Raw genomic sequence first — 20575 nt, forward strand, 5'->3', positions numbered from 1 at the left:
TCTCAGGAAATAGAGGAGACACAAGAACAAGTTAAACAACACCACAGTGATGCAATCAGGAAATTCTAACATTGTACAGAACGAACATCCAGTTTCTTCAGTGACAGCAACATTACTAATGACAACAACCAAACTGGAAGAGACAAAGGTAAGGGGGGAAGAGATTAAAAGGGAGTTAGGAAACACAGCAACAAATCAATACTGTCTATAGGCCAATTTAGATTCCATTTCAAACAAACAACCAACAACAAATAACACATTGGGAAAACGTAATTGCTAAATGTACTGTATACCCGTATACCCAATGATATAAAGTACTAGTATTAGTTTTGTTTGTTTACATTCTTCAGTAATTTTTTTTAGAAATGATAATGGTATTATGTTTTTTTAAAAAGAGTTCTTTTATTTTAGAAATACAGACATAATATTTACAGGTGAAATTATAAAATGTCTGGCACTTGCTTCAAAATAAGCCATTGTGTGGGTGGGGCTGGGCAGCAGGAGGAAGGAGGTTGGGGTGTAAAGGAACAAGACTGACACAGAGGTGATAATTACTGAAGTTGGGTCCCAGGGTGTAGTTTTCCCTGTAATTTGTTCCTGCTGATGGAGCTGCCTGCTCTGATTTGGATTTCTTCTCTCCTCTTGTCCCCACAGCCAACCCATCAGAAGGTCTAGAAAACTCTACACAAAGAGTATGCCCTAGACTAGTGGAGGAGAATCTATGACATGCATGCTGCAGCCAGCTGTTTGTTATCATTGAAAGCTCTAAAAGGTTTGCCATCACCACCCTAGACTCTGCCCACTCCATTTCCCTGGCCATCATCTAGTCTTCTGCACTACTTCTCAGCTGGACCATCAGGAGCCTTTGGCCAGATGTTCTGCCCTATTATTTGCACAAGAAACAATGCAAGTACACAATGAGTGACTGTGTTTGGACTAGAAGGGTGAAGAGAAGGTCTCCAGGCCAGATGGGATGGAGAACAACTCAGGCTGAGGGAAAAGTGTGTGCAAAAGCATGTTGGTGTCTATGTGTGGGCTCCCCATGAGTGGTATGGAATATCAAGTGGCTCAGAGTGATCAGAGTCCATGAAGCAATGAGATATGGGCTGGGGAGCAAGACGAACAATGAGGGACAAAGATTTGAATGCCATGCCATGCTTTTCAGTAACCCAAGGGTGATAGCCAACCATAGAGGAATTGTACAAGTGGTAACATAAGACTTTGCTTCTGTTCACAAACTCCACATTGGGTAACACAACCATGGTCATGTTCCCCACACAAACACAAACGCAGCCATCTTCCCCCAAATCATAAAACACATTAAGTTTGTGAACCAAGGTACCACGGCATTGCACATGCTGGTTCTGAACTGCACATGTAAGTGTGGCACATGTTGGTGGGAAATCCAAATTGAGGTATTCAGCTGCCAGCTGGATATTTGAGGGAAGTTAAACGAGACAATCTACATGACAAAAATTTACATTTATATGCAACATGAAGCCTAAGAAAAAATATTTAAAGAAACAAATTTTAGTGAATGCCATGGCAAAAATCGCAACAACAAAAGAAAATTTAGGTAGTAAATGTGAAAGCACCTGAATAATTTTAGAAATAATTAGCTCAAACTTCCAGAGCATAGAAGTCAACTTTGCTGTGTGTATTTCTCTGTCATTTGCAATTTTTTTTAGTGGTAGTACTAGGGTTTGAACCTAGGGCCTTTGCACTATTCTACATCTTCAGCTTTTTTTATTTTGTGTTTTGAGACAGGCTCTTGTTAAGTTGCCCAGGCAGGACTCAAACTTGTGATCCTCCTGCTGCAGTTGCTCAGAGGGCTGGGACTACAGGTGTGTGCTGCCACATTTGGTTTCATTTGCATTTTAAAGTAAGACTTTTATTAATGTTATTTTTTGGCAAATATTCAACATTTTATTGCAAAATAGGCTTTGTGGTTAATGATTTTGCCCAGCTGTAGGCTTGTTTTCTTCATCAGTTTTTATTAGTATGTTTGTAATACATAATGTTTACATTTTTGTGTGGAGTTGGTACACATACATAAAACATCTTAATTTTTTCAGCATCCTCCCCTCCTTCTCCTTCTCTCTTAATCCCCTTCCCATTTGAGAATGATCTATCTTCCTATTATCTGTTATTTTGTTCTTTATTTAAATTTTGAATTTCTCACATAAAAGAAACTATGCAATATTCAAGTTTGTGTGTCTGATTTATTTCACTTAACATTGTAGTTTCAAAGTGCAACCATTTTATTATTTTATTTCTATTTTATTCCTCGTGCTGTACTCACTCCCTTGATTGAGGACAGGGAAAACACTTGCTTTCCATACTCTGGGAAGGAACACATCATATACTTGAAGATGATGATGAAGGTTTCCCCTTGGTATTCTTTCCCAAACTAAATAACTGGTGACTTTTTTTTTTTGGTACCAGGGATCAAACTCAGGAGCTTGTGCTTGGGAGGCAGGCACTGGAACCACTGAGCTAAATCCCTGGCCCAATAACTGATTACTCTAACACAAGTTATCATGTACTTTCAAAGGATGAGGGGTTACAGTGGGTGAATCCTTGGGGAACTCATGGGCCTGCAACTGTTGGTAATCATGTGGGGTTTATTTTATTGACTATTCTTGTACATGCTTTATTTAAAAGGCTGGATATTAATGAGGAGGAGGCAGGGATGAACAACAGGAAATCTCCTGTGCTGAGACAATACATAGAGAGGATTTCTGCAGGAAGATTCAGAAAAGGAGATTTTTGATGCTGTCTGTGCAGGTCACACCTCTTCTCCTTTTTCCCCAAGCCCAGAAAGGGAAAAAAAATGTCCTGGTTGGGATTTGCTAACCTTTAATGGTGCAGATTGTTGAACCATACAATAGAACATTCTAAATAGCAAACAAGGGGGAAATAGCATCTCGTTAAATTCAGGATGAGAAGAACATTTTAAGTCCATTGATCTTGTGGGCTGAGCTACTGAAAATGTAAAGGGACATCCCCAAAGGAGATACTGAATTTAAAAAAGAAAAAATGCCAGTGACATATCGATGAAGCCGTAAGTGCAGAACCTCTTCTGTTTATTTCTCCACATTTGCTCTCCAGTCTTCTTCTGCAGCTCATACCTGCATGTGCTCCCTGGCCCTCTGGTCTCTGGCCAGGCTGGTGGGGAGCTTCAACAGGGAACCACAGGAAAGGAAGGAGTGGCATTTGCTCCTCTTGTCCTCTTGGTGAGGAGGTGCCCAGGGCTGGGTCGTTTATTTTAAATGATTCTCTCCACACAGTTAGGCAGTCCTGCCTCTGGCTCTGGGAAATGCTTCCTCCCCTTGCCTCTTCAGGCCCAGGATGTTGAAAGCTCCCTACTGTTGCCAGTTCTGGAGTGCTGCACTGTCTCTTGTGGTTCTCTAGACCTTGCCCACCCTTAGTAATCATTCCTTTAATTTAATTCTTCTCAAAGTTGAGCACAAGGCTTTTTCCAGCCATGTCCTAGATACATGTTGAGTGGAGCTCTTAATTAGGGCTTAGGAGTATTGAAAGAAAGTTCTAGTGGGGACTTGTCATCCTTTTTGCACCTTCTGTTACCCTTGACATCACCCAGCATCTAAAGTGATCTCTTGGCTGTGGATTTCTCTACCTCCTGAGTACTGACAGGAGGCAGAGACCAACAATTCCATAGGCGTCAGATGCTCACTTTCCCAGCCTCCCTTGCAGCTAGGGCTCAGACGTGATCTAGGTGCAACCATTCAGATGCTGTTGACTCTTGGCATGACACAGGACAAGCCAAGACTGCAGGGACTCAATTTTGGCTGTGGCAGCAGCAGCACTGAAGCCCACATCAATTTCCAGAGGGAGCAGCAGAGTCTAGTGTCAGGCTTGGGGTGTGAATGCTGTACCTGGTAGAGTCTGCACCAAGTACAGAGCAGAGTTAGTTTTCTGCAGAGATTTTCTATATTGCTCCTATCTCTGACCTCCCAGAACAGTTCAACAGCCTTGAATTCTTTTATTTCCTGCTCAAATGAGCCAAGGTTGCTACATACCTTGACTCTAAGAACAAGCCAAATTTCTTTGACTCCAAGAGCCTGGCATCCCAAAACACTCACTTATCATAAGCTTAAAAAAATCATGTTTGAGTATCTACACTGTTTAAATTGCTGTGCTACATGTTACAAAGCTAATTAAGATGGCAAATGAATGACTATAATCAATACGATAAACACCTCAATGGAAACTTGGTTTTGGAATACAGATACAGAAGGGATCAAAAAAAATTTTTTTGATACCAGGGATCGAACTCAGGACCTTGCACTAGAGAGGCAGGCACAGTGCTACTGAGCTAAATTCCAAGCCCAGAGGGATCAATTTTGTTGGAGGGTTTTAGAACATTTCAGGGAAGTAGTGAGGTAGTGAGGTGGGCAGAGTGAAGAGCATGTAAGAATAATGGGGGTATGAAATTGTCTATGACATGTCAATGAAGGCAAGCTCAGAAGGTCCCTGGAGGAGAGGCTAGGAAAGTGAGTTGAGCCCAACTGTAAAGTGTTCAGGCAAGGAGTAGGTGGAGCCATCAATGGCTCAGAAGATGGACTGAAGAGGAAGAACAGAAATGAGAAACACTTGAGCCTCATGAAGGGCTGTGTCTGCTGCAGATCCCAAAGGGCTGAAAGGGAAGACAGAGATCTGAGAAATGTTTAAGGAGATGCAAAGGATGGGTTGCTGCACGGATGTGTGTAAAGAGCTTGAAGAAGTTCAAGATGTCCAGAAGTTCCAGCCTGAAGGAGCGTGTGTGTGTGTGTGTGTGTGTGTGTGTGTGTGTGTGTGTGTGTGTGTGTGTCGGGGGGAGTATTTCTAACAAATATAGAAAAAATAGCAAGTAGTACAGGTTTTGGATGGAGGGAGAAAAATGGCATTGAATTTAGGCATTCTCCATGCTTCTTCTTATCGTAGGGATGTACTAACAGATGCATTTGTCTAAGCTGGTATCTTGCCTCTAATTGCTGCTTCATTTAGAAGCAAGAATGAGGTTGTTTCAAAGCTGACTGCTATGAACTGATTTCCTGCTATTCATGAGGCTGCTTTGTTTCCTTTGCATATACCACAGCCTTAAATTACATGTTCATCTGGAACATCCCTAGGTTGGTCGTTAGGAACATATAATTCTTTAGAAGGAGTAAAAGTAGGTTCTTTGAATTCTTTTCATACCAACCTTGTCTCTATGTTAGGGCATGAATATATGTGGTTGATCTTATCAGCCTACTGCCAGACCCACACTAGAATCTTGGGGAGGTCCCTGGACCCATGAGAAACACTAGTCCTCTCCCTAGTCTGTCTGCTGTTGAATTTTTCCATCCCATCCTAATTCTGACTTCTCCCACCAAGTTCAATTCTGAGGTCTGACAATGGCAAGCCATGACTTTCCAATACATCATTTTTGTGTAAACTTTAAAACTTCAAGAATATGTCTAGCTCTGCCTCATTCTGGATAGTACTTGCTTTTGCTGTAAAGAGTAAAATTATTCTAGTTGGTTTTTTAAAAGAAGTGTCTGGACCTTGAGTGTGACGACATCTTTAGACTTGGATTCTCAAAAGGCAATATCACTGTGCACTTGGCAAAAGGAAACACATTTTACCAGTGAATGACTTTCACTTATCAAATTCTCAGCTTGCACACAAAGCTAAGGCCATGCAGTAAGTACTATACTACAATGCTACTCATTTCTGAAAGCATAAAATGATGACAAGTAGCTTTATACTTGTTTTCTGGAAACCAAACACAGGAATGACTTTGTTACTCTACACCTTGGGAAACAGAAGATATATAGTCCTTTATTCACTTTTCCCTCCTTCTTGAACAAGTATTTACAGAACAGTATGATTCTTTACTAGACCATGACTTCTTTTAGTGCAGAATCAGGTCCAGATCCATATCTAAGTTCATATCAACTGGATTCCTTTTACACCTGGATCTGTACCACAACACATGATACATAGCTAGAGTCAAACACAAGTCAGTTGAATCACTCAATGACCCATAGGAAGAGAACTTTCAAAGAGAAGAGAATAATTTCTCAGCCACAATGATTGGGCAAGTAAAATTTCATTGTTGTGCTGGTGGTCTCACTGGCAACAGCATTGGTGACCACTGCCATGTGACATAACCATTTCAAAAGAGGGGAGAAACTGCACTCATGGATAAGCAATCTAGCCATCAACCAACACTGTCTTGGAGATTTTTTTGAAGTCAGAACTGTGCTACATAAGCAATAAATTATGAAGGCTGGGCATGTGAATAAAACTTAATGTTGTCATAAATTTTATGACAGTTAGTCTGACACATATTTAATGACATGCATAATTATTATTATACAGCACTGTAATCAGACATTAATAATACACAGTTCACACCAATGAATGTAAGAATCCGTACTTGTTTAGCCAAATCAACTACTTTGGCATACTTTCTTCCTACTTGGTGTTAGTTCTCCACATCTATGCTGCACTGCTCTGATTATGTGAATACTTTAATCCTCTGTTATGTGTTGATACAAAACTTCTCAGTGAAGACAGTCATAGCAAGTCAGGCCTTCTGCGTTCTCTCTACCACCTAACATACCCCAGCAGGGAGCATGGGGGAACTCTGCCCACAGCCTTACACCCTTACCACTTACAGGGGTTCCAGCAATGCCCACTCTGGTGTCTGATCTCTGCCTGAAGGAGATTTCTGAAACTAAAGAAAGCCTCTATGACCCAAAGAAACTCACTGGAATTGAGGGAACATTAAGAACTCCCACCATTGACGGAAGGGAGCTTGAGGGTAAAAATCCTCACCTAGGGGTAGTAATACTGAGGCTTCTATTCCACACTGACTATCAGAGTGCCCTGATGGGCGGCCCACCATGGTTAATGACTTACTGACACATCCTGTGACAGACTTCATTTCTTTACCTTGCTTATCTCTTACCAGGATTTCATAGACTCATCTCCTAAACACTTGCACTTGAATCCTTGTCTCCAAGGCAAGGGGCAGGGATAAAGTACGATCCCACTCCATGATGGGCCTAATGACTTCGCAGGCATTCTAGAAGCTTCCACCTCAAAGGCCCTTGAGGTCCTACATGCATGTAAACATGGGCATGTGTTGGTGACATCCGGACTCTGCACTTTAAGCCTGTGGCTGCTTCTGAGAGCCACTCAGTCACCATGTTGTGGGCCACAGGAAAATAAAAGAACAGGTTATTTCCGAAGGATGGAGAATGTTCTCTGGATCCCCAACAAGCTGGAAGGGGTTGAAGGACAAGAGTACACCTGATTCAGGCAGAGAGTTGGGAAGAGACAGATGCTTGGCTGAGGGTCCAAGCATCTCCAGGCAATAGGTCTCCAGGGTCCTGATATTTAGGCCAAAAATTCTTAGCTCATTCTCATTGGCTAAGGAGCCAGTACAGCCAAGAGACCTTCATTCTGCAGTCAGAGAAAAGGAGTTAAGCACAAATAGCTTTGGGAAAAGTCATGAAGCACATTCAAGCTAAAGTGTAAATGACTCACAGCTCCTTTCTATTTTTACAGTAGGGGGGTGCTTTAGAACACAAGGGTACTAATGAAGAAAGGGGGAAGGCAGGAATGTTTCTGTTAGACAAAAGGCAGAGAAAGGGGAAACTAGTAGTGACCCAAACATCATCTGGCCAGCTCTACCTGGTATAGTTCTGAGGATGGGGGTGGGGACGAAGAGATGCCATATAGAGTATCACATGCCATCCTGCCACAGAGGCACAGTTTAGAGGGGACACAGATCACAAAAGTGACTCATATAGTGCTTCATTCCAAACCAGAAACAGAAATGCATCAAGCACAGCTCCTCTGGGTCAGAACAAAGCAGAGTGTGGCAGTCATATAGGAAAGAGGAGCATTCCAAGTAGAGGGTCAAGACAACAGACAGTCTCAGTGCTGCTGTGATCACTTTTCACTTTCAGTTAGCTTACCTGAAGTCCTGGGACCTCAGATTTGCCATGTGCAATACAGATACTACTCTCCATCCTGCCATCTCATGCAGGGCACACCTGGGATCAGGTGCTGCTCCTGGCTAAGAACAGCCTCTGAGTCGGACTGCATGAGGAAAATCTCTGCCGAATGAATTTCCATGAGACAATCTATTTACTCTTCCTTTCCTCATCTGCAAAACGAGGTAAAAGTACCTCATTCATAAGATTAGTTCAAAGATTAACTGAAATAAACATGGTACTTGGTACTATTAGCTATAAAAGGCAATGTATAAAATATAGAATATTGTGTGGATGTTTAGCACATTGAAAATAAATTCTTTGCTTGCTGTAACAGTGTGAGCCTTTCAGACAAACCCAGATTCTGTATATGTAAATGTGGTGTACTTCTCTTTGCTCTGCATACAGAGGACTCATCCTATTATTAACACTTGCTTAGTAGATGTTGAGATACCCTGAGGCCTAACATTTAATTCTAGTTATTAGATTAAATATTTGCTTTGAATGGTATTTGAATTGCCAGGTTCTAGATTTTTCTGGTTGACAAAGTCTCCTCTGTATTTTGTAAAGATGCTAAAATTGGTATTCTGACTATAGAACTACATTTGTCGAGGTATATTAAAACCAAGGTTCACTGTAACTTTTGCATATTGGCATAGAATTCAGAGTAAACTGAACTTTATTTGGCAAAGAAACATTGAGTGGAAGCGATAGGACATTATTTTAGGTAGCTTTCATATTTAAGTCTTGTTGCCATTCTCCAAACTACCTTTGGTCTGCTAAATAACATAGCACATTTCTAATTTACAGAGTCTTTTAACAAAAGAAAAGTTAATTTGATAGCCAAATCAATATTAAGCATTATAAACTAATAATCAAACAGACACAGATTTGATGGCACTGATGGTTAAAATATCCTTAGTATGGTTTCCTCTTAGGCACATTCTTTTTTTTGTAACAGGGATTGAACAGGCCTTTGCACTGGTGTACAACCCCAGCCTTTTAAATTTTTAAAAAATTTGACACAGGGTCTCCCTAAATTCCTAAATTGTCCAAACTGGGCCTGAACTTGAGATCTTCCTGCCTCAGCCTCCCAATATGCTAGGATTATAGACACACATCACCATGCCTGGCTTCAGGCACATTCTTTCATGCTAAAGGGCCAATATAAAATGCAGATAGGGATGCATTTTGGAAAATGAAACAAATCATATCTGAAACAAAAATCTTACATATCTCAGTCATGGTTAAGTTTTAGAATGAATGTAGTAAGTTGATTAGGTTAAACTTTGGATGTCTTGGTGTTTCTCCTACAAAACATGACCTTTGAGGGACTCCCTGTCTGTGTAATATAGAATGGTCACATGATACTCTTCAAAAACATTAATCTGAACACACTGCCTGAAGGAAATTAATAATGTTTCAGAGCATGTATAGGAAAATGTTGGTGTTTATAAAATCATGCTCTTTTCTGAGTGGTCTCATATGACTTGTCAAGGCAATGACCTTGACACCGTAAAAAGAACAGTGATACACACTGATACACATTGGTACAGAAGTGTGTATGGGAGGATAACAGAATAAAGGACTTTTGTTAAGTGATGGGAAAGAAACAGTTACATATCTCAATGAAGTGGGATTTAAAAATATGTGAAATATTAAGTCTTTAAAATGATGAGGAAATAAAATGATTCATTAAAAAATTCATTAGATTATCAAATCTTCTTAAATCTCCAACTAGAAGGTACAGTCTATACATTTAAACTCATTAGTTCACTTTGCACAATGTCATGATTCTCAGCATGTTATTTATATATGTTCTCCAAAAGGACATGTTGGTAAATTGTACACATCTATTGTCAGGCAATCTCATTTAACCCAGTACAAAGCAAGCATTCTTCCCACAGTTAAAAAATTTGAGTGGTATGAAAATGAGAATAATAGATGCTCTATCATTATATTGTGTCTGAGTTGAAGGCATATGAATTTTATCTTATATAAAACTGAGATGTTAAGAAGTAATGTATATCAGTAACACATTATCTTTCAGTTCCCAAAATGTCAGATCACAAATATATCACTTACGTAATTGCTTGTAGTTTATTCCTTTGCTTTCCTCTTTTTTTCTGTGCATCCCTGTAACAATTTTTAAAAGCAGAAATGTAATTGTTGCCATGTTAACATCTGTGAAAACAATTAAAAGGTATAGAAAAGCTAGGGCCGGGGATTTAGCTCAATGGCTCTGCCACCTGCCTCACAAGTGCAAGGACCCGAGTTCGATCCCCAGTACCAAAAAAAAAAAAAAGAAAAGCTAATAATCTGTTCTGGCAGCAACATATATGGAACACCATGTAGGGACAAAAGAGGAGAAAGAAGAAAAAAGATGGAGAAGTTTATCATTTTTAAGATAAATATAATCAATATATCATAAACATATACTAATAAATCATTAAAAGATTTATATTTTGAATTAAATCTCATTGCCTAAAGGAAAACCCCCCACCATATTTAAGGTTAAATTAGAGCTAACTACTAGCTACAATACTACATCACTGTCATGTGAGCAAGCAGAGTGCCTTCTGAAGGACAGTGTGGTAGGAAAGAGTTGGGAGACAGAAAATGATGCTACCTCTGCCAGCAAGTGACCTTGGGCCAGTCAGGTTACCTCTGCTATACAATATTTAGACATCCAAACACATGCTATTAATAAGCATCTTAAAGCCTCATGTTGAGGTGAACTACATTTGTCTGAGAAAGCTTTACTGGTTTTCAGTAGATAGCATTCTGTAAATGTAGGCTATTGCTCTGTTTTGTCAGTTGTCAAATACATTATTAATTCTATCCAGCCACACATGCCTATGCAGCCTCCTAATGATGATTTTATCAATGGTTAAAGGTTTATGAATAAGATGGTTTTCCTAATGGGATTAACCTGATGCTTTTCTTAAACATATAACCTTGAGTCCATCCCCTAAAATAAATGATTAGGGAAATGCACATAATAAAATGTATACTAGTTTCTTAGACATTAAATATCATTCACAAAAGAGAATTACTTTCGAAAGAGATGTATTTGTGTTGGGAAGAAAAGATTTCCACTTCTAATAACAAATGATTTGTGTGAAAGCAAACAAGGGCCTGTCTGAGTGGTGCTTCTATAAGCATCCTCGTATGTTGTTTGCAAGGCTGAAGAAAGGGAAAAAATGCTTGATGTTACCAAAAGACATTATGTAAATTTTAATATTACTAAAAAGAAACTCTCCTTTTAGGCATTCAAGAAAACGGTATTAAAATACATTTATTGAGGTGTGGGAGTGGGAATATACCGGAATTATAAAAAAAGGTTAAAAGAAATCGTAATTCTAACCAAAGAGAAAAATAAACCAATGTATTAATATACATTTTCCCAGTTGTCGTCTATAAATAAAGTTCACAGGAATATTATAATTTCAAAAACACATCATAAATAATTTTGGATTGTTTTTTCACATTTAATATCATACTTTTTGAGGACAATCACTTGGAAATTGTCTCAAAAACATGGAGAAATGTATTTTGGTTAAAATAATTCAGTGGGCAATGGAGATATGAAGGGTGCCAAGTACTTTTCATCTCACTGGACAGAAGCAAACATGTATTCATTTACAATAAGTAGGAACAACCACATTGAGTTAGGTCTCTACATTTATCCTCTAGTAAAAATATGTAGCTGCATCTTACAACAGTATCACGAGGAAACAAAAGAAAAACTAAATTTGCAGTAGGGGCATCTCTTTAGACCACCACACTCTGTCTCTTCATCAGCTCTCTCCTTTGGTCCTAACATGCATCATCCCGAGGAAATGACATGAGTTTTGACTAGCAGATAAGCACCCTTTTGGCTGCACAGTGAGACATATGCTGTAAAGAAAACTGGTTCAAAACAAGCAAGTGGGTTTCTACAGAACAAATGCAAGCCCTCGTGAATGCCTCCATCTTCAGAGCTCCACGTCTGAGCCCTTTGTTTCCTCTATGGGTAATGGTGGCACACTGTTTTCAGGATTCCTTTCATTAATGAACTGCTATAAATTTGGTTTTGATATCCAGAAAGCCCTAACTTCAGCTTCTGGGCAATGGTGAGGGTGCATCCTATATTCGAGACTCCTTTGGCAAGGTGTACTCTCAGCATTGTGGGCGATTTCCATGGGAGAATATTCTATTTAAAGAACCACTGTCCCAGCATTATACAAAAAATCATTTACAAAGATGCCAGAGACATGGAAAGCTCTCAATTATGTTTACACAAGCACAATGTCAGAGTGTCCCTTCCCTACTCCCCAAGCGGGTTGGGAAGTGAGTACTCATTTGTGAAAAAAGAGATACAGAAAGTGTTCACACGGTTATACGTGGGGAAATGGAAGATCTCCAAAGCATGCTGTGAGGTCAGACTGGCAAGATGGGGGTTCGCTGATGCAGGGAGGAGAGGAAGGCTCAGCCAGAAAGACAGATATCAGAGTTTTCCCTCTGAGGGTACATGTTGAAATGGAATATTTTTTTAAAAGGAATATTTAAAGGCCACATCAAAATTTATTTTAAAAACTTCTCCTAACACCCAGAAACCACTCTCAAATGACAAAAGGTAACAATACAACTACTTTCACCTTTAATTTACAGGCAGCCCGGCTTATAATCCTTGGAGTTGCTTAATTTTAAAAACAGAAATGACAACATAAAATACATAATGTTGATTTTCCAATTAAATCCCTAGGTGGAAATGAAAAAAATTTAAATGTCGTATAGAAAACAGCCAAATCTTGAGTTGTGAGGTATTTTAAAAAGGATGTTTCAAGAAAAAAAATTCATGGATCTCATAATTCTGTAGCTGCCTGGATTAGGTGGTCACCTTGATTAATGAGATTTAACATTAGCAGGAAAGTGATAAAATTTATCAGGAGAATAATATGATTGCTACAAAATCAAATGTTTTTCTCTGATACCTTTTACAGACAGCAGGATGTTTTGCTGGCTTTGTTCACTGACACATATCTACTTCCTACAACAAATAAAACTGGTCACATGGTAGGTAGTCAATACGCATTTGTTGAATAAGTATAGAAAAAACTCAGTATGTGGTATTTTTGTGAAATTGTGCCAACTGTGTGTGCACTGTTACTGAAGGAGACAAATACTTTTTCTTTTAAATTAGGGGACAAGAATTTTCTGTGGAACATATTCATCAATATTAAAGAAAGACATTATTGTCTGGGCAAGGTGAGCTCACTGGGCCTGAGGATGAGTCTGGAGCAAGCATGGGGCAGTAGAGAACATACCTGGGGCTTACCTGTGGCATTCCTGCTACCTGAGTACCTGAGGGGGAGCGCAGCACTCAGGTGGAGACCAGCCATGCCAAGGTGGGGGATAATTGCACAGATGATCTCATTCTCGCTCTACAATCAGCCTTTAAGGTAGATGCTTGTTATTTGTTGATGAGGAAACTAAATGTAGAGGTTGTACAGCTTATCAGAGTGCTCTTACCTAACGAGCACTGGAGTGAGACTTTAGCCCTTCCTTCCATTCTGGTTTTAGAGCCACTACACAAGAACCACTGTCTTGTGTGCATGGTGTCAAAGGAACTTACCCCATCTTGGCCTCTGTAAAATATAGGCAGTTGATTCAATAGCAATTAAGGTTCGATAGTCAGGGTGCATGGCATTCCAAAATTCTAGTTGTTACCTAAAAACGCTATAGAAATCTCATCTCAATAATATACTACTATCTTGATACTGGTACATTAAATATAGACACCAGTTTCATTTTAAATGAGGTATTGTATAACATGGTGACAAAGCCATAGATAAATTTTGGTGCATCTATAATTACTTAAAATTGTTACAATATATAGTATGTTACCACAACAACCAGAGGAAAACAGAAATTCACCTAACCTGTTCTTCTAGACCAGGAAACAGTATGATTGAATAGATACTTTCATTGATTTTTTTTCCCTAGCTTTTATTGCTATGTATGGGTAGCTTATCTGTTAAAGATTACTTTCTAATTACTTTATGTTGCCTCTAGTACTATTTTGTTAAGGACCTCAAACAATACCGGGCAATAGGTATAAAAAGGATTGTTAAATTAAATGAGTGACTAAAAGGATTCGCTTACAAGTATCTAAACAGTGAGACATACTTCATTGTCACTTGCTTCCAATCTGGTATTTTAAAATCTAAAACATCACATATTTTATATAATAACAATAAGAAATTGTTATTTGTTTAGAACATGCACAGATAAGTTTATAAGCTTAAAACATTGGCTAGCAAGAGTTGTCATGCTTTCCCAATAACAGAACACATTTTGGTAAGGTTTTCATATTTTAAATACTCAAAATAGGCTTATGAATTCACAAAATAATATGCTATTTCTCAAGATAGTGACACATTTTGTGCTGCAAGAGTATAGGATGAAATTTACTTGGAAACTTAGCATCTTCTACTTTAAGAATACTTTAACAGGGCTGGGGATTTAGCTTAGTGGTTTCACCGCCTGCTGTGCAAGTGCAAGGACCCGAGTTCGATCCCCAGTACCAAAAAAAAAAAAAAAGAATACTTTAGCATTTAACTTTAATTTAAAACTGCATACATAAATTTCCATTTATCTGTAGTTAATTCTTAAAATTTATGGTAAATAGATTTGTTTGAAGTACATAATTTTGGTGATGTCATGTAATTATCCGAATTGGTAATAAATCAGGGTTTAATTCATAGTGAATTTTTTTCTATGATACAACTAATGATTAAACAACTAATGGTTCCCCAGTAAAGATAAAATGTATCAAATATATTGGTTCTGAAGATGTAGTAAAATATTCTACTGATACACTGTATTTGTGAGCTCCCAAGAGGAAGCAGAATGAAATCAGTTCAAAGAGAGAGATTTTAAAGAAAAAGTGTTGGCAGGGTCAGAGGGCACAACATGAGATTCTGAGAAGCCACAGACTGTAAGCCTCCCACTCCCCTGAAGAAGACAGAAAGAAAGGAAAGAGTGTTGCTGGAGTGTGAGCTGGAGCTCAGGAGAAGTAGGGCTGCTGGGTAGGAGACAGAATACTGAAAGGGGCAAACCATAACCTGGGATTTTTGGGGGATCATTTCTTCACACTACCTGGATGAAACAGGGATGGACAGGAAGAAACACTCTTTTTTCCTCCTATCTCTCATCTCTTGCTGGTATGTTCCCTTGGCCAGACCCAACTGGAAGCCAGGGCAGGAGCAAGAAGAAGAAGGTGGAAAGGGTCAGTGATTAGCAGCCTGCTGGTTACCTGTCATCGAGGCCTGATGTGGGGTGCAAAGGCCAAGCATGTTTCTCTGATAATTTCTGGAAGTCTACTAGAAAATATCATTTGGAGAGTTTTCCCCTTAAAAGAATTTTTAAAACTATAACTTACCACCTCTTATTTTTCTGTATTTTCCTCTCTTCAATCTCTATTTAAAAGTTTTTCTTTCATTGTCCTTCTGGTGACTTGAAAGTCCATGGTTTAACAAATCCTCTAGTTGGCAGGCTTTTCTCTAAGATCCCATTCTAAGAGATTTCCGAACTGTAGGAAGTCTTCATACAATCGTCAATGACTATGAGATGCAGGACATTTCCCTGAGATTCCTATCAAAAATGGGTGATAACTTTCCCCAAATGTTAATCCAGCTATCTGCCTAGATGATAACACCCAGCATTTCTTTGATAAATGTCAAATGTATTTGAATTATGTACTGAACTATTTGTTCGAATGTTTGGTAATTTATTAATTTTATATGTATAAATGTTGTCTATCTTCTGATAAGATAAAGGTACACAAATACAAAGAATAATCAAAGATAACACTTTCAGGAGGCTTTCTGAGTAGAACCAAAAGGAAGAGGTGTAAGTGGAGGTTCTTCAAATATGCATGGCTTGCTACCTCTAACCATGATGTTTGAGGTCTTGCATACTTTGGCACCCCATAAATGTTTGGTGAATTCACTAAACCTTGGTTTGGCCCTATAGCCAACCATCCTAAACAGCACACAGATAATTCATGGAAAAATTCCAACGAGTTTGTGACATTATCTAGTTTTCTCTCAGGTGCAGTTCTGTAGACATACACTTTTAAATGTTTTTTTTTGGCCTTTGACCTTAGTTCCTTCTACTTGAATAATAGCTTCATACAAAATTCCTACCTGCCCACACCACAGCAGATTCAAGGCATTGTTTTGAAAATAGTGTCAGCATCTTTTAACTGAGAAGGCGGTATCTCCTTCTGAAACAGACTAAAAAAATACATAATTTGGTATTAACGTAAGAACTAAAGGCATTTTAAATGTGTTCTTTTATTTTTTAAGATCAAAAGAAAAATTTTTTTAAAAGAATAAAAATGTTACCACAAACCTGGCCTTCATTAAAAAGTAATCCTGTCTTTTTCCTGTATTAGTAAAAATGTTCAATTATAAGGTTAATTTTTAAACATAACTTTTAAAATTTAAACAGCAAAAATGTTGCATTTAATATGAATCTGAATAGGCAAAAAAGACACACCCAGGAAGGTAAAGGTTTTGGTCAAAGTTAAAATATTACAGTATTTCATACTTTGTACAACTTAGAATCATTCCTGTATTTTATAGTATAACTTTAGGAATTAGCCTGAAATGACTTTGACCCTTGATATCCTAAAATTAACAATCTTCAGAACAAAGTGGACTGTCTCTTCTGCTTTAGGAGCAAATGAACCAAGCCCTAGGGAATGGCACTGTCTGGGCCTTTGAACAAGAGGAAAGAGATAAAACTCCATTTGATGTGTATAAACATTAGCGAATCCATTTTGATTTAATAAAAGGATGAGTTTGTTTCACATTCTTTAAGAAAATACCCCCCTTTTCCTGAAAATGCGCTCATTCCCATGGAGGTTGCCGTTTTTTCCCAGGGTATGGAGTAGGAGGGGAGCGGGGCAACCATGAATACAGCATCGGTGGAGGCTGCGGCTACATTCATTTCTTAGACTGCACTGTGGTGGGAAATTCAGAGCACAGGAGAGGAAATAAACCTTTGACTGCACCACAATGTGATACCATATTTAAAGCCAAAAGTAAAAGATATAATAGTAGTGGTATAAATTCATTATTTGTAATCTTGCAGTTTCCTAAATCTTTGTTATTTTAAAAGCTTCAGAGAAGTGGCTTTTTAATACTTTACCAGTATTTCAACACCTGAAAAGCCTTAGAAAGTTAAATTCTACAGTCAGTACATTTCTGAAACTACTTTTTACTCTTTAGACTCTCTCAAATTTTCATCAGTTGATGAATAATAAGGAATTTTAGGTATATGTCCAGAAAGAACTGAAAATTTTACCTTCACCTTCCTGAGAACCTAAAAAATAAAAAGATAAAAATTAGGAGCTGAGGATTTAGCTCAGTGGCACCTGCGCCTGCCTGGCAAGTGCAAGGTCCTGAGTTTGATGCTTGGTACAAAAGAAAAGAAAAGAAAAGAAAAAAAATTCCAACAGAACACTGGCAAAAAATTTTTTAGAATAAAATGTTATGACCGTTGATTTAGATTCATGTAGTCCTACCGTATCAGGTGCATCTAGACTTCAAAGAGAACCTCAGATAACATCATGGTTGATAGACCTGACTTCCTATTTAGCTGAGGTCTTGAAGATCACAGCCACACACATATCTATTGCTTCTATTCCTCTGTCATCCTCATCACCATTCTTACTGTGTGGAATGTACTGCAGTTAAACCTGTAAGAAGGGCTAAGGTAGACATCATGGTTTCTGCCTGTCCTGCATCCCTTCTCTAATTTTCTTTAGAGAGTCCCTCTATTCCAGAATATGTGCAGCTCACAACAAACCCCTTTGCAGGGGATGGCGACCAGGCCCAAGATTAGTCAACCAAACTGTCCATTCTCTACCTCCAGAGAGGGTAAGTGACTGCAGCTGCCCTTGTAAGAATGGTTCTGGGACTCCAGCTACAAATATTGACTAAAAATACTGCTTTTTTTTTCTTGCTAGGACTTAGTAATACCTCTAAGGGCCTCATATATGGAAACAGGTTGTCTGAAAATGATGCCAATACTGGAAAGAGATCCTGGTAACCTTGACTGACAGGGCCAATCATGCCTTAAATGGCAAGATCTATCCAAGGCTTTATGCATCAACCAAATGAAATCCTTAAGCCAGTTTGAATTGGTGTTGTCACTTGCAGCTAAAAGGATTCTGACTCCAAAACATAATAAGCCTAAAAATAAACATGACTGCTTTTGAAGTCTCTAATGGATTTTCCTTTTCATGTACATAATCTCCTTTAGTCCTCACAATTTGGGACTATTAACACTAAATTGTTTTTCATTATTTTTTGAATATATACTACATGAAAAAGGGATGGGAGAATCGGAGGTAATACGACATTTGAAATCTCACTTACATGGGAGAAAAGTGGAGGTTACATATTTCAGGGCTTTGATGGCTATTCATCAAGTGAAAGAATAAACAGTATCAGGCGATCCTTCACTAATCCCTGAATGATACATTAGGAAGATGCTGTAAGTTGCCCAGGTGGAGATAATGAGCCCCTAACAGTCTAAGGAGAATGGCTTAAACAACAGGACATATACAATCAGGTTAGGTGTGGGGGTCCTTAGACTGCATATCTAGGTGGCCACAGTCATTGTCACTGGGATAGGAAAAGAAGGATCTGGAAGGTTAATTGTACCTTAAAGATACATAAGCAAAAAGGTCCAATAGGCCCATAGGATGACAGGTCTGGCTCAGAAAAAGGCTCAGATGGGAGATACAAAATGGAGGGTCACTGGCATATAGAAGGCAGTTCAGGGCTGGGCATCACCTTACCACAATGAGAGACCAGGAGGCAACCACATCCCTGGAGGTGATCTCAACCCTGCTGTGTGCTCCGAGCAAACAGGTTCCAGGTTTGTTCTTGGTTGCAACCGGGCAGACAAGGCTGGCACTTGGTAAACATTTGTGGAAGGGTATGAGGTTAGTTCTACAGGGGTGTTTTTCCCGGTGCCTTCCACGGGGAGAGCTGCTACTCTTGGCTGCTCCACTGGATGTAGGTTCATTATTCAGCTCTCACCTCTTAAATTAGTTCATGCTCTCACATTAGACGTAATCACAGCTGGCAGTGCTTTCTGGTGATGTCTCAAAAAAGCCAGGAGTTGGAAAAATATTTTCGTGTGATTTTCATTTAAAGTAAAACTGCTGCCTCTTCAGCGGCTGCCCCCCCCCGCCCCCTTTCCTTTCTCCTGCCCACCCAGTGACCCGGTAGGGCTCAGAATGAAGGCGGGAGTCGGAGATGGGTTTCCTATCAAGTCTGGAAGAAACAAAGGAGATGGAGAAGCAGACAGGCGTGGCTGTTGGGGATTCCAGGACGGGCTTGGGTAGAGCATACCCTAGCAGGGCGGAGAACCTGCCCTCGGTGAACCCGGATTCCAACCCCACTAGGAAGATGAGGGGCAGCCCCGGGAACCCCTTCCGCGCCCGTCCATATCGCCAGGTCCGCGCTGAGTCCCACCTGCCGCACGCTACAGCCTGGCTGAACACGGCAGCTTCAACTTCGCGAAGCAGTGGGCAGAGCGCCAGGAGCCTGGCACATCCTGGCCGACCTCTGTCGGGCTCCAGAGTCAGTGCCTTGCTTTGGATTTGACCCCGACAGATCCCCTGGCCGCGTTCATCCTCCAGATTTCTGCTTTCCCGAACCCAGGCTAGGATGCGCCCTTCTTCCAACCATCACCGCGAATCTCAGCCTCAATCTCTCAATTCTCTCGCGCGCTGTATTTTTACGTTCACGTTTGTAAATACGCGCGCTTGTGTTTGTGTTGTGTCTGTGTGTGGTTTTAATTCCACAAGCGGGACAGCAATTGACTTAGGGTCCAGATCACCCTGGATAGATAGCCCATAAATCACAGGATTTGGTGTCTACACTCGAGGCAATGATGTACAGGAACTCTTGGGTATAAAGTATGCCAAAAGGGCACAGAGTACGTAAAAAGTATGGATGCAAGATATTTCAAGTGCAAACGAAAAACAGCAGTAATAAGTAAATGAGCCTGAATGCGACGCCCCTGTACCTGTTACCGCCTTGAACGCTGGTCTGTAAGGGGCCTTTCCCCTTTGCCCGTCACTACATCTTTAGCACCCAGCCCAGGGCTGGGCCCTTCATATGATCAACCTCGAGCGAATGAATGAATGAAAGAATGGAGGCTCCTAAGACCCCCGGAGCGCCCAGAGCAGGCGGTTCGACAAGGGGAGCAAGGCGAGAGGCCCAGCTCCGTCCTCGCGGCCGTGGGCCGGGGAGAGGACAGCACACAGCTGAGACACCCGCCTGGGACGGAGCAAGCCGGGTCGCCACTGAGCCACGTGCACCACCCCGAGCCCTGGCGCGGCTCCGCCCCGTGCGCGCGCCCTGAAGCCTGGCCGCCCCAGCAAGAGCCGCCCCGTGCGGCCGCCCCTCTCCCTGTGCCCACTTGGGGGCGCTCCCCTTCCACCCCGCGCTCCCACGCGCGCGCCTCTCGGCCCTCTGCAATTCTGCTCGCGACCCTGGAGCGCGCCACCG

The 20575-nt window shown here is 40.2% G+C and overlaps 1 long non-coding RNA gene across 35 annotated transcripts in view; it reads right to left on the bottom strand.

Annotated features, from left to right (window-relative positions):
• Window positions 1-20575, bottom strand: part of LOC101715908 (uncharacterized) — a 68780-nt gene that overhangs the window by 47918 nt on the left and 287 nt on the right. For 7 of the 35 annotated variants that reach the window (XR_015449483.1, XR_015449491.1, XR_015449485.1 and 4 more), the window contains exon 1: window positions 10080-20564. The exons of 2 other annotated variants lie outside the window; for them this stretch is intronic. This is a non-coding gene — a long non-coding RNA (uncharacterized LOC101715908). Of the gene's footprint in view, window positions 1-1974; window positions 3910-10079; window positions 20565-20575 lie in introns of those variants that run through there. 26 more of the 35 variants (XR_015449504.1, XR_015449493.1, XR_015449494.1 and 23 more) reach the window with 15 other exon arrangements.

The sequence above is a fragment of the Heterocephalus glaber genome, unplaced genomic scaffold (assembly GCF_053883595.1).
Source record: "Heterocephalus glaber isolate CG9 unplaced genomic scaffold, H.glaber_assembly_v1.0 deba00000071, whole genome shotgun sequence".
NCBI lineage: Eukaryota > Metazoa > Chordata > Mammalia > Rodentia > Bathyergidae > Heterocephalus > Heterocephalus glaber.